At 31.8% G+C, this 13214-nt stretch overlaps 1 long non-coding RNA gene across 1 annotated transcript; it reads left to right on the top strand.

Annotated features, from left to right (window-relative positions):
- The first annotated feature begins 9577 nt into the window (after positions 1-9577).
- On the top strand, positions 9578-12277 carry LOC107841950. The gene is made up of 3 exons (XR_001665511.2): positions 9578-9668; positions 11001-11048; positions 12083-12277. It is a non-coding gene; the product is annotated as an uncharacterized LOC107841950 (long non-coding RNA).
- Positions 12278-13214: the final 937 nt, after the last annotated feature.

A 13214-nucleotide genomic window follows, 5' to 3' on the forward strand; every position in this document is an offset into this window, starting at 1 on the left:
GATAAATATGAATGATAAATTGTTTTCAAATTCCCATGATAATTTTTCGATACTCCATATTATATTGTGATAAACAAAAGGGAGCATGAATTTGAAATAAATATTGTTCACCACTTGTAAATGATGAAGCACCTTGGTTTTTACATGATTATGCATATGTGGATGTGATATTCATGACTTGCAAGTCGGGTATGACGATACCTTACAGAATACGATATGTGATTAAATTAAATAAAGTTTTAATGTATTAATTTTACATGAGATGGGTGGATGCCCGAAGAAGGCGTTTGAGACACAAGGGCTCATCACTGGAAGAACGTGTTTGCCGACACGGAATATTAGTACCAGGCTAAGTGATCTTGTGTACTTGACGTCGTGTCATTCCCAAATTGGGACTATAGGTAGGAGCCCGAGCCAAGTGATCTTGGGCACTACCATTGGGTCGATACACCATGCTGTGTGGTCTTGTGTGTCTCTCCCTCACTTATACTTTAATCTCAGCGGCAACCAAGGTTTGATAGTTGGTGTAAATTATGTAGGGTATTCCACCTAGCTCAGTTGCATTTCATTATTGTTGAGAAAAACTATTTCATTACACCCATGTGCTTTCAAATGATTTGATACGAAATTGCTTTATAATGGCTCTCAACTATACTTTGTAAAAATATTATGTTTTGTTTTGATATCTCTGCGTGCCAGTACGTTTGTGCTGACCCCCTCCCCTCTCTAACCTCTCAGGTTCAGAGGCCCAGTCTAGGGGACAAGAGAATTAGTAGAACTTTCAGACAGAGCTGTAGAGACAAGTGGTGAGCCTTCTATGTTTCAGAAGATCTTATGTCCTGCAGTCCTTTTATCTTATATTCAGTTTTTTGGGTCTACTGGGGGCCTTGTCCCAGTTTTCAGATAGACATTGTTTCAGTCATTTGTTAGAGATTTTCGCAGGCAGTTGTTCAGAGGATAATTGATGTTGAGGGAACCTTATCTCCCCGTTATTGTCTCTTTTCATATTTATGATCATGTTTTCGAATTATAGTGTTTTTCTGTATTTCTTTGATCATATGAATTAGGTGCATGATTACCACACAGATAGGGGTATTTCGGGCCTCAATGATTCGAAATTCTCGTCACGGCCAGGCCCTGGTTTGGGTCGTGACACTTGTGATCCTTCGGGATCGTAAGCACTATTTAGCTTTCGGGGTGCAGACTTGGGGCATTACATTGAACCTCTATCTGTCGAATAATATCGACGAAGAAAAGATTGTCCAAAATGGAAAGAGGGAGATTCAATCGAAATTGAACTCACTTGTTAAATGGGAGGTTTTTGGACCTATAGTCCAAACCCCAGATGGTGTAAAACCAGTTGTTTATAAATGGGTCTTCGTACGTAATAAAAATAAGAGAAATGAAATTTTAAGAAATAAGGCATGCCTTGTTTCACAAGGGTTCTCTCAAAGACCCAGGGTCGACAATGAAGAAACATATTCACCTGTTATGGATGCAACAATATTTTGATACCTCATTGGTCTAGCTGTACATGAAATTCTTGAAATTTATCTAATGGATATGGTTACAGCTTATCTTTATGGTTCACTTAATAATGATATTTACATGAGAATTCCAGAAGGATTAAAACTGCCTGAAGCATATGTTCAAAGTCTCAGGAATTATATTCAATCAGATTATAAAGATCGTTGTACGGTCTAAAATAATCAAGGCGTATGTGGTATAATCGCCTAAGTGAGTACTTGAAAAGCAAAGTTCATTTGTCCTTGTATTTTCATTAAGAAAACGACATCAGGGTTTGTTATACTCGTTGTTTATGTGGATGATATAAATCTCATTGAAACTTCAGAAGAGGTCCAAAAGGCAATTGAATATCTAAAGATAGAATTCAAAATGAAAGATCTTGGAAAGACAAAACTTTGTCTTGGTCTGTAAATTGAACATTTAGAAGACGGGGTCTTCATTTATCAAACTGCCTATACCAGGAAGGTTTTGAAGCGATTTTACATGGATAAAGCGTATCTATTAAGTACTCAAATGGTTGTTCGATCACTCAAAATGAGTAAAAATCTATTCCGACCTCTGGAAGAGGGTGAATAGATTCTTGGTCCTGAAGTATCATATCTCAGTGTTATTGGTGCACTTATGTACCTCGCTAATTCTACAAGGTCGGATATAGCATTTTCTATTAATTTTCTAGCAAGGTATAGTTCTTCTCCTACGCGAAGACACTGGAACGGACTTAAGAATATATTATGGTACCTAAAAGGGACTATTGATATAGATTTATTTTATACTAACAAAGCTAGTCTAGATCTTGTTGGTCATATAGATGCAGGTTATTTATCTGACCCACATAAAGTCCGATCTCAAACAGTCTATGTGTTTACGTACGGAGGTATTGCTATATCATGGCGATCTATAAAGTAGTGTATCATTGCCACTTCTTTAAATCATGCTGAGATAATAGCTATCCATGAGGCAAGTAGAGAAAGCATATGACTGAGATCAGTGATACGTTCCAAGAAAGAGAGATGCAGCCTAAAGCTCGATATCAAGGTTCCCATAGTCATATTTAAAGACAATAGATCATGCATAACTCAATTAAAAAGAGTCTTTAGAAAGGGAGATTGAACGAAACACATCTCACCAAAGTTCTTTTTCACACATGATCTCCAGAAAAATGGTGATATTGATGTACAATAAATACATTCCAGCGACCATCAAGCATATTTGTTCACCAAATATTTACCAACTTCAACCTTTGAGAAGATGGTATATAATATTGGAATGCGAAGACTGAACTAGTTGAATCGAGGTCTTCATCAGGGGGAATAGAAATACGTAATGTACTCTTTTTCTCTTAACCTAGGTTTTTACCCCGTTGGGTTTTTTCTGGTAAGGTTTTTAATGAGGCAACACTCAAATGCGTATTCAGAGAGTTTTTTTCTCTTATATGAACATCTAATAGGGAGTGTTATGAACACATGTGGAAGTCCATATGTTAGTAACAAAGCCATGTGGCTATATTTCTAATAGGCACAAACATAGTCATATCCCACCTCTTTAAGTTGGATAAGATTCCATGCATGTATTTGGCTATAAATAGCCTTGGTCATTTTAGAAAAGTTTATATAGTGAATTACTAATTTTACGCTCTCCACTTTATATGTTTTACTTTCACTTTTAATTTATATCAACTTTTTAATTTTTTTTCTTTTTTTTTACTATTTTCGTTTCTGTTTTTTAATTTTTTGTTTTTTTTTCGTTTCTCCCTTTTTGCCTTTTATCCTTTTTCATTTTCTCTCTTCTATCTGTAGCTTCTATTTCTCCTTCTTCTTCTTTTTTATTTTCTTTTTGTATTTTTATTACTCTTTTTTATTCTATTTTATATTTTTTATCTTTCTGAAAATATGGCTATGTCGAGCACATGTCATGGATGATGAAAAAAATATCAAAATTATTTATTGTATTTGTATTCACATTATTATTTATATTTCTATATTTTTTGATAAAATTGTATTTTATATTTTATAGTCCGTACCATTATTTATCTATTTTTATTTGTTGATGCAGTTCGTGTTTGTATTTGTATTTTGTAGTTCACCCATGTATTTTTATTTTAGACTTTTCACCACCATTTATATTTATACAATTTGTACTTGTATTTTAAAGAACTATTTTTTATTTTATAATTGGCTACATATTTTTATTTTTGTTTTCTGATTTATTTTGTTTGTACTTATATTTGTATTCTATCTTCATCGATGCACTTGTATTTTTAAAAGAACTATTTTGTATTTGTATTTATAAGTTGACCACTTATTATATTTGTCTTTGTAATTTCATTTATTTATATTTGATTTTGTAGTTGATAGCATCATTTGTATTTTTAAATAATTGAAAAAGAATTGTTATTTTTTTTCTACGAACAATTGTGCTTATATTCATTGATACGAATTGTATTTTGTTAATACAAATTTAACAATACAAATGTAAATAATAAATTATAGAACTACAAATGTTAAATTATACAAATACAAATATTATATTTGTATCAAATGGTAAATGTTTATACAACTTGAATCATACACATACAAATGATATTTGTTTATACATAAATACAAATGATAAATTTAACATACAAATACTAACAATATATTTGCATTGACTGACAGATTACATATTTATATATTTTAGACTTAAGCAAATACAATTACTTCATATACTTGTTTGTATATAAATGCAAATGATAAATTATATTAACGGCTAAAGAATTCAAATACAAAAATAAATTTATTAAAATATATAATGTGATAAAAATAAATCTAAAATATATAAAATATAAAATACGACGACAAAAATATAAAAATAAGAGAAAAAAGAAAATATAAAAAAACAATAAAGGAGGAAAATGACAAAAAAGAAAGAAACGACGAAAATAGAAAAAATTATAAAAAAGAGACTGCAAAGAAAAAAAGAAATAAAAAGGAAAAATGGATGAAAAAATAAAAAAGAAAGGAAAATTTTTTTAAAAAATGAGAAAAAATGAAAAAGCAAAAAGAAACAAAAAAATTGGAATAGAAAAAAACGGAAAAAAAAAAGGAAAAGAAAAAAAGAAAGGGAAAACCAGAAGAAAAGGAAAAGGAAAAAAGAAATAAAAGCTAGAAAGAAAAAAGTGAAGTAAAAGATAGAGAAGGAAAGAAAATTAAGGGAGAAAATAAAAAAAAAAAGAGATTATGCATTGTATTTAATTGGCAAAAAAGGCTATGAATTGTAATTAATTAAGACTTGTGCTAAATAAAGTAATTAAAAGCTTATGTTTTAAAGGGAAAAGGACAAAAACGAGACTTCAAATTAAACTATTTTCACGAAAATGGCATGAAATTTAAATTCCACTTTCTAGTAATTTCAATTTGTTGATCTGTTCTATACCGTTTTTACACACCTTCTATACAATTTCTATGCATATGTTATACATACAAACATTTCATACGAAAATTATACAGTTTTGATATACAATTTATACAATAATTGAACTTTTTTTTTTTACACATTTTATACAATAATTATATAATTTTTATACACTTTCTATATATTTTTGTATATATTTTATATATAAACATATTTTATACATATATCTTATATAAATACAATCAAACAATGTTCTATATAACAATTATATCGTTTTTATATAATTATATTTAATTATTATTTTTAAACAATAAAAAAAAAATATTTTTTCAGTTAAAAAATTTATAGCAAAAAAAAAAACTGAAATATGTTTAAAAGGTCCGAATGACCCAAGTTAATAACTGTATCAGTATTGTATATGGACTGTATCAATATTATATACCCGACTGATCACTTTTTGAAAAGATATCAAACTTGGGCTATTTATTTTAAAAAGTGTTATCAAGTGTCCTTTTTCCTTTTATATTTAATAAGGCATGTAGTTATCCCTTATATAATTCTTATTAATTAGAGCTTATTATATTAAAGAATGACTACATATTGTAGGGCCACTTTTGGACAATATATCACGTATGATATTACATCACCACGAGTCTAAAGAGCCCTTCGTGCAGTAAGCGAACGCATATAACTTGTGGTTAGGAGTGAAAAAAGGACAAATTGGAACAAATATAGATGAGTTGAAAACGAGTTAAATAAAATATATGACTTGAACATATTTAAGAGGGATACAAAATGAGTTAATCGATGAATAATATGAATATTCATATTATTCATGACTTTATAAATGGTTGGGTGGAACATAAGCGAAAAATAAAAATAAACCTACACTCTTGGAAAGCAAGAGTTCATGAAATTAATAAGCACACAAATGAATATGGTACTTCCTCCGTTCCTATATATCTTGTCAAATGTTTTGTTTGCATCTCCATTAAGTAAAACATTAATTAGAGGATAATTTAACTAAATAATTTTTATCAATTACTTATTTTTATTTAATATTTTTTTTATACCATATTAATATCATATATATTTATTACTAAGGATAAAAGTAGAAACAAACAATAATTATTTTTAAAAATTTTAAAATAAATAAATAATATTATGAAATATTTATTTTTAATAACATTATAGAATGAGAGGGGATAAAATAGATATTCATATAATTATCCGTCTATGTATTTATCTTGTATTGAGATGTTAATAATATAGATAATATGAGCATTATTTCGTGATACTTTTGGCTGGCAAAGGTTTTTTATGCCATGGGTTAGTGTGGTAGATCCCCCTCTCTCTAACTCAATCGGACCAAACTTTTGCCACCATTATGACTTCTCAACCCCATAGACTGACGGGGCATCCCTTCACAATATCCCAAAAATCGACCAAAATGTCGATGTCGATTGCCAAATGGAAAGAATTGAACACCAAAGTCCCTTCTACAAATACGTTGCTAACAACCAATTAAGATCTGGAAGTTCACCTCCCATACCAAGTGCAGATGAAGTAGTCATCTAATCAGATTCTCGGGAATATGATCCTCTATACCTCAGAAACAATCTCATCTCTTTGTCCCTCAAAGAGCAAAAATGACTATACGCCCCCTAGCGTAACTTCGTAATCGTCAAGATCTATGGGAGAAACCTCTTCCACCAATAGCTCAAAATAAATCTCTAAGATATCTGGAAGAACCCCCTCCCCCCCTTTTTCCCTTATATATCTAGGCCAAGACTTTTACACAGTCAAATTCAACAGTTTTGAAAACCACTCGATAGCAATGCAGGTCGAACCTTGGTTCGTTGTCGGTCAATTCCTCTCAGTAAGAGATTGGGAACCAAACTTCAATCCTTATGAAAGAAAAATCTCCTCAATGACTATTTGGATACGATTTCCCCAATTACTAACAGAGTTTTATGACCACGCTATCTTGGAAAGAATTGGTTGCAAGATCAGAAAACTAGTCAAAATCGATGACTGTACATCTGTGACACTCTGAAGAAGGTATGCGAGACTATACGTGGAGGTTCAGATAGGCTCCCTGTTGTAATCATCAATAGTTATCGAACATCATAAGCAAACAATCAACTATGAAGGTGAAGGGATTCTCTTTAAGTCTTGTGAGACACACCACCAATAATTGCACACAGAAAACCCATAATATGGACCCCACTATAGAACCCAATGTAAACATATCAGAGAAGCCATCAGAAGAAGAGGTACGGCATATAATACCCTTCAATCGAAGGAATAAGAGACAGAACGATAACACCAACACTCAATCGGGTATAGATAAAGGGGTAACAAACTAAAGGTAAAAGAATTTAATGCAAATTTCAATAAGTTTATTGAAATTCCAATCACTATAGTTGGCAGCGGTGGTAAGCTAGGGCACCAATCCCAGGGCACCCTCTGGGATTAGGCTAATTAGCTCAATTTTAGGGATTGGGCCTAATACCACAAGCCCAGGACAGAGCATCACTTCTAGCTAAACCTAACCAAATATTGGCCTCTCACTTAGGTCCAATAACATAGGGAAAATATCTAGGCCGATAATTCACTAATCCCATCTCTTATTCAAGTCAAGACAACAAGCCCATTCCTAGTGCCCAGCCCAATGATAATGTTAATAACCACCAGGCCATCATCAAAGAGGGCAACCCCTGTACTCAGAAAAGTAAAAAATCTTTTCTTGCCTTGTCTAAAAAAAGGTAAAGAGGTTTTAAGTACACCTCAAACAAATAAACACCAAACCTCTGGAAATCAAACATCTAAAGTCTTCCAAGGGGGAATGGTAACTCTTTCCATAGTGAGTTCCATAGTAGATTTGATAATTATTGTCCCATCGACATTTCATGAGAAAATTTTGGCAAAGGATAAAACCTTTGGAATACCTAATAAGGAGGAGATATAAACTTAAGAACTCTCATAATCTTTCTTCTCTAGCTTTGAACTCTAATGGTATCTTTTCATCCTCACACCTTGACAACAATAACCTTTCTATTAGAGTCATTTTCATTAGACCACTAGACAACCTTATGGATGGAAATGAGTCTAACAAGCCTAATAGTACCGCTCACTGTCATACTCATCTAAATCTAACTTACCTAGCTCAAGCAGTAAGGGAAACACTAAATTATGGACTTTAGGGATCAGTTTTTCTACTAAGCACTCGGGGCCCCCAGTGTCAGGTAGGCTCCTTAAACACTCCAGTTCTATCCCTTGCTTTAGAAATATAAGAGAGGGAGCAGACAATGAAGATGCTATGGGAAAACAACAAAGAAATAGAGGATCTACTGGCAAGCTTGAGAGTGCCAAGAATAGAGGCAACAATCATTAAAAAACCTCATACTCTAGAGTTCACAGAGTTGATCTACGAGATGGTAATAGTTCTTATACCTCGAGACCTTAAGAAACTAGAGGTAGTAATAAGTCCCCCAAACCCTATGATGGAGAGCAACTTTATAGCAAAGATGAGGCCTCTCTCCAAGAAGAGGAATGAACCAAAGAATAACTCAGCTTCTTTTCCCCCTCCCCCACCTTCCCAAAAAGAAAAGAAAGTAATTACCCACACTCCCAAAACCCTAAAGTCTATGCTAATGAATTTCATAATATGGAATGCAAGGGAAGCCAATAATATAGATTTTAGAAAATACTGCAAGTTTGTGATAAGTATTCACAAGCCTATCATGCTTGCTCTGCTAGAGCCCAAGATGTTTGATCGGATGAGAAACTTATTTTCAGTGTGACATCCAATTTAGTGCAAATGGTACTTCGAGAGGGATTTTCATCATGTGGAATGATGACTCTATGAGCATTAGGGACATAACCATCAACAACCAAGCCATCCATGTTTTTGTAAAGGTTAGTAGTCCTCCAACAAACTAGCTTTTTTATAGTTGTCTATCCTAACAATAATCTAGAAGATAGGAAACTTCTTTGGGATTTCCTTATTTCCTTAACCCCTACTATATCCAGTTCTGGTTATAATGGCTGGATAGTTGGGGGGACTATAATGATGTCCAGAAAACTTTTGAAAATTTTGGAGGAAATAGGATTAACCTTTCTAGAACCTCCCTCTTCTGGAATTGTATCAACTAGTGTAACCTTGTAGACTTGGGTTTCAAGGGAAATAAGTATACATAGACTAAAAAAGATACTTAAAAAGACAAAGCCTCATCCTAGAGAGGCTCAATAGATACTTGGCTAACATCCCATGGATTCATTTGTATCCCTTACTAAAAAAGCTGTAAAAAGAGACCTAAAATAAGAGACCTAAAAAATAGATCAAAAAATAAGAGACCTCATATGATCGCTTATCTCCTTAATTTATTTTTTAATTTTCTTTTTGAAGAAAGAGACCTCATAAGGTCAATTAATGATAAAATAAATCATAAAATAATAATAGTGACTTTATGAGATTGAAAATAAATTCTAAAAAAAGCTAGCGTCTAAATATTTAGAATTACTTTAAAAGATATTATAAATAATCACCTCGTGAGGTCTCTTTATTTTGGTCAAAATGGTCAAGAATTTTTTTTAAAATACAAATTTCTTTTTATATTTAATACAAAAATTAAAACCTCAATTCCCATTTGCTTGAAATAGTTGTGAACCCACCTCCTCTTTTTATCTCAAAACCCTTTTGCTCAAATCACCCAAATCGCCATCATAACGATCTACCAGAGAGTGCGGTAATATTCAATATCTTTTCTACTTATCTGCATTGAGCGTCTTGTTATTTTAATTGCTAGGTTTCCGGCATTAAATTATCTATTATTTTAACTATTCTGGTGAAATTCCTTGTGTTTCTATTTCTTTATTATATGTTTGATTACATGAAATTGAATGACTGTTGTTAGTATGCCAAAAAATTGAGAGTGCTTAGCCCAGTATAGATCAGCAAAATGGTGTCCTAATTAGGTTGGAAAGAGAAATGGAAGTAGGCGGAGAGAGGTGGTGATGGGTGGGTTTGGAAATGAAGAGAGGTTGTGGTTTGAAGGTGGTGTGGGTGGGTTTTCAAGTGGTGTCGGTAGGCCTAATGGGGATAATAAGCAGGATATGGAGAAATTTGTTGATAGAGCTATTAATGCAATTATTGTTTTAGCTGCGGATTTTTTTGCTATTACTAAGTTACTCACTATTGATTAGGATTATTGGTAGGTAAGTTACTTATTACTCACTCCATTTCAATCTGTTTGTTTGATTTTGACTTTTGAATCAAAATTTAGATAAAATGTACCAAAATGTTATTTAATTTTGTAGGCTTAAACATGACACATGAAAATTCATATAACCAATCACCCCAATAATTTTGATACTTTTTTGTATTTGGGTTTTGTGTTTCTTTAAAACATTTCAATCTTTGAGCTTTGAATTAGTATTTGCTTGATCTCTTCTTTTATATTTATTTTTCTTTCTGTGTGGGGGTGGGAAGGTGTTGGTGAGGAGTGAAATCTCACTTTTTATTTTGTGGGACGTTATGAGTGCAGAAATGTTCATTCATATTTTTATTGCCACTATGAAATGGAAAAGAAAAATGATAAGTAATGTTGATTGAGTATTAATTGTTCTTGTTTCTATTATGAATATGTATTTCAGAATATCTTGAAACTTATTAAGTAGTTTACAAAGTACAGAAATATTTTCAGTTGTTTAATGCTCTCACTTGTGAAAGAGCTCTCTTTTCATTAACCAAGTCTTGTTTATATGGAGTAAAAACTTATATGTGTGTCAGTGGCAGAATCCTAATTTTCAGTAATGGGTTAAAGATATAAAAAAGTAAACACACTAAGAATACGAAGGGGTTCAACACCTTGTATATTTACGTAAAATATAATTTTAATCAGGTACAAACAATGTAAGTTCCTCTGTACAACTTTTTATACTCAAATTTGTTGGTGCCTCACCCTTGCATAGAATTGAGAAGAAACACTTGGTTGATAATTCGACATTAGAATGTTAACAATTATGGATATAGCCTATTCCTTGTGAGTTAATTAACAAGTTAATATTTTTTTATCTAGTGAAACATCATTTGAAAGATGTTGGAGTTCAAAATGGCATCATTATTGGTAAGAAGATTATCAAACCTCTATTCGATTAATTTAATTTTCTCAGTATTTTTATAGTGCAATTTGTAACAAATACAACAATAACAACAACCCAGTATATTCCCACATAGTGAGATCTGGGGAGGGTGAAATATATGCAGTCCATACCACTACCTCCGAAGAAGTAGAGAGGTTGTTTCCGATAGATCCTCGGCTCAAGAGAGAGAATAGTATAGCAAGGTCGCAATTTATAGAAAATACTTGTTATAATTTCTTGACCCAAATGTCGAACACTTGTCAAGCCTATTATTATATGTTCATTATCATTATTCTTTGTTAAAAACTTTAATTTTCTTGGTTGTCAAATAAGATTTTGTTCAAGGCATTTTTTAGGCTTGCATAAGCCGTGTAGTTTGATGCAATGTAGATTGTTTTCTTCGATTTGCTGTGATTAACAATACACTGGAGCATGTGTTTGAGTGCTATTAGGTCTCTCTTTCGGAAGAGTGTCTACACATTAAACATGGTTGGCAAACCAGTACTTTGATGTGAAGAAAAGATTATTGATGAACATTTGGGGAATCTGAAATAGGAAATAAAATGTACCATAAGAAAACTAGTAATTGTATTTTAAATGGATAGTTACCAATTTCAAAAAACTGATAAATATATTTTAAATGGGATACTTAATTTTAATTTTGTATCTGAATAAAATTAGTTTTCAAGCCTAGTTGATATATTTTTGCTTACTATGTGTTCTATAACTCTTGATCTGCTAAGTTATTTGAATTTATGTTGAAATATAGTAGGTGTATCGTGGAGGTGTGTTGCAATGTGGTATGCACGCCACCATTATTCCATATCAATATTTTTGTTATTCCAACTGTTATTTTTGTACTTTTGTTATATTTTCGTATGTCGTTGTAATTTAATAATCAGCTATCCTTAGTATAATTTTGCCAACTAATTTCTCAGTAGTATTATTCTTGATGAACTATTCAAACTATTTTTATTTAATTATTCTTGATTAATAACTAAATTAATTTTATTTGCAGGAAAAGGAACTTGGGAGGTCGATAACTCAGGCTGAGACATTCAAGGCTACACACACTAGGAAGAAAATCTCGGGATATGTTCAATGAAGAGGTGCGATAGAGGAGCACAACAATAATGAGGATGATCATTTGGCAAACATATTATCGTACTGTTAAAGTCTAGTGTTGCATTAGACATCTAAATTATGTACTTTGTGGTGGTTAGTTTTAATTATTAAGTGTTTTTGTAACTTTGAACTTATCTAAAATAGAATTTTTTACATAAATTATGACTTGTATGTTTTCTCTCTTAATTTTAAAGCATTTTAAAGTTGATTTTTGTATAGTATTGATTGAAGGATATTTAGTACATGTGTTGTTGTCGTTTGATTGATTGGTGAAAACTCTTGGAGCTTGATTTACCTATTTAGATTATATATATTTTATTGAATTGACTCAAAATGACAGGTAGACATCTGTAAAGCTATCATTTACCACCAATTTTTTTTTGCAGAAAAGAGACCTCATGAGGTCACTTTTTTGCATTTTTATTTTCCAGAATATTAACAAAAGTGACCTCATGTGGTCTCTATTCTGCAATTTCTTTTTCCATCAACGCAAATAAGAGACCTCAAGAGGTCATTTCCTTTTTAAGAAAATATTTTTAGTAAAATATTAAGAAATAATATGGACCTTATGAGGTCTCTTTCAATTAAAAAAAATAAAAAAATATAACCAAATAGCGACCTTATGAGGCCTCCTTCAAATAATAATAATAATAATAATAATAATAATAATAATAATAATAATTAAAAAATAGTTTAGAGACCTCATGAGGTTTCTTTTTAAGAATTTTGAAAAATTACTTAGTGACCTCGTTAGGTCGTTTTTTGGTGACCTCATGAGGTCTCTTTCAAAAAGCAACCTATGTTTTAGAGCCCTACTACTGGGGTCGCTTTTGAGGTCTCTTTTTAAGGAAAAGAGACCTCATGAGATCTTTTTTTTAGGTCTCTTTTTACAGTTTTTTTTAGTAGTGTCCGGAGGCCACTGTTACTCATTGCCCTAGAACCCACTCTAATCATTTCCTTCTTCTCCCCATCCTTACCAAATCTCCCCCTTCTACCACCTAACTATTCAAATTTGAAACCATGTG

The sequence above is a fragment of the Capsicum annuum genome, chromosome 9 (genome assembly GCF_002878395.1).
Source record: "Capsicum annuum cultivar UCD-10X-F1 chromosome 9, UCD10Xv1.1, whole genome shotgun sequence".
In the NCBI taxonomy this organism is placed as follows: domain Eukaryota; kingdom Viridiplantae; phylum Streptophyta; class Magnoliopsida; order Solanales; family Solanaceae; genus Capsicum; species Capsicum annuum.